The sequence below is a fragment of the Rattus rattus genome, chromosome 3, assembly GCF_011064425.1.
Source record: "Rattus rattus isolate New Zealand chromosome 3, Rrattus_CSIRO_v1, whole genome shotgun sequence".
Lineage (NCBI taxonomy): Eukaryota > Metazoa > Chordata > Mammalia > Rodentia > Muridae > Rattus > Rattus rattus.
In genome coordinates this window covers 114,052,944-114,054,741 of record NC_046156.1, presented here as the reverse complement: position 1 = coordinate 114,054,741, position 1,798 = coordinate 114,052,944, and the positions used below count along the sequence as shown (strand labels likewise).

At 35.1% G+C, this 1,798-nt stretch overlaps 1 non-coding gene across 1 annotated transcript; it reads right to left on the bottom strand.

Moving 5' to 3' along the window:
* Positions 1–830: 830 nt before the first annotated feature.
* LOC116897471 lies at positions 831–891 on the bottom strand. The gene has a single exon (XR_004387497.1). It is a non-coding gene; the product is annotated as a U7 small nuclear RNA (small nuclear RNA).
* Positions 892–1,798: the final 907 nt, after the last annotated feature.

Sequence of the window (1,798 nt, the reverse complement as noted above, 5' to 3'; positions counted from 1 at the left end):
TTATCCAGCAATGCACAATAAAATAGCTATCATGAATAAATTATTATTTATTTTTAATGGACATACTTATTTTTGTTTCCAACAATTTTAAAGCAAAAACCTCTTTCTCTCTTTAACTCTATCTCAGTCTACTTTACCTGCAGGTCTAATCCTATTAAATATCATAGATATTTGCACTCTCAGCATTGTCTCTTTCATAGACTGCCAGCACAGTGAAGCACTGCAAGCTAGAGTAATCTCATAATTCCCATTTTTTAATTTGATGAACTGATAAATTAAAGTTTAATTTATTACTCAACTTTAATTCTTGACTTTCTCCTTAGGGGTAGAAATAATTTTCTTATTTAATTTGTGGTAACTGAGCTGATGCCTGGATTCATTGACTTTTAGATGACTCTAGTAGCCCTGCCATTCTTGTAAAGCACCAAGGTCTTTGTTACTCCTTATATTCTCTCTCTTTTTTTTTTTTTTACTTTTTTTTTTTTCGGAGCTGGGGTCCGAACCCAGGGCCTTGCGCTTGCTTGGCAAGTATTCTACCACTGATCTAAATCCCCAACCCCTCTTATATTCTCTTTTGATGCTCAACTTTGGAGAGGATCTTGAGGAAGATATTTAGGAGCAGTGACTTGAATTCAGTGATGGGTGCAAGCTAATAGCTCTGTGATCTGCTCTATCCTTTCTAGGTAGCTTAAGGTTTTGTTTTGTTTTGTTTTGTTAGTTTTTTGGGTTTTTTTTCTGTTTTTGTTTGTTTGTTTGTTTGTTTGTTTACCAAAGTGAGAAAACTTGCTAGAAAGAGTCTAAAAGACCTGTAATAGCTCACTGGATAACTTTTGGGTTTTCCAACCTGAGTCAGAAAATCTACTAAAAAAATGTAAAAGAGTTGTGATAGCTTTGTAGATAGCTCAGCCCTTGAACACCAAAGCCCAGTCTTTTATTTATATATCAATTTATCAATTCAGTAATTTATCCCAGATTCTCTTTTGATTATCCCATGAATCAACATCTTATGACTTTAGCCCCTTGATTCTTAAAAAAGAATTAGTAATGTATAGTAAGTACATTTTTAGCATAGCAAATCCAATGCTGTTTGCTGGACATAGAGCTTGTGGTTGCCAAATCTAGACATAAAAGCTATTTTTATGTGAAAAAGTTTAGCTTTCTGTTTTTCAATTCCTTCCCTGCCTAAGCTTGGCTGTCATACAACAAGCACTGTAGACAGGCCTTAAGATCAGAAATCTCCCTGTCTTTGTAAACAAAAACAATAAACTTATCTTGGTGGGATCCCACCCTGACATCATCTCTCCTTCACTACCTGGTGTGTCTACTATTTGAACCATGAGCCTTGGTTTTTTGTTTTTTGTTTTTTGTTTTTGTTTTTGTTTTTTGGTTTTTTATACATATTTTTAGCTATTCCTTTCCCTTTACTGACTCATTAATGCAGCTGTCTCTGTTATTTCAGGTCTGTTAAGTCCCTCATACAGTTTATATTGCATTCTTATATTTTGCAGACTTAAGAAGTTGTGTTTATATATTCTTATGCTCATGTCTTCAGAGTTCTTTCCCACAGCCTTGAGGCTGTCCTAAAGGTCAGCATTATCATTTTGCTGAGGAATATTAGACACATTCTCACTTCCCAGACTCATGCTGTTTCTAGCTATCATGGAGTCATTAACCTTAGCAGGAAGAGTATTCCTTGATGTGAGAGGGAGAACATTCCTAGGAATATGAAAAGTATGTGTGGAAACAAGCTTTAAACATACAGCAACCCTCAGCACTCATGGAGACCCATGTCTAGCTT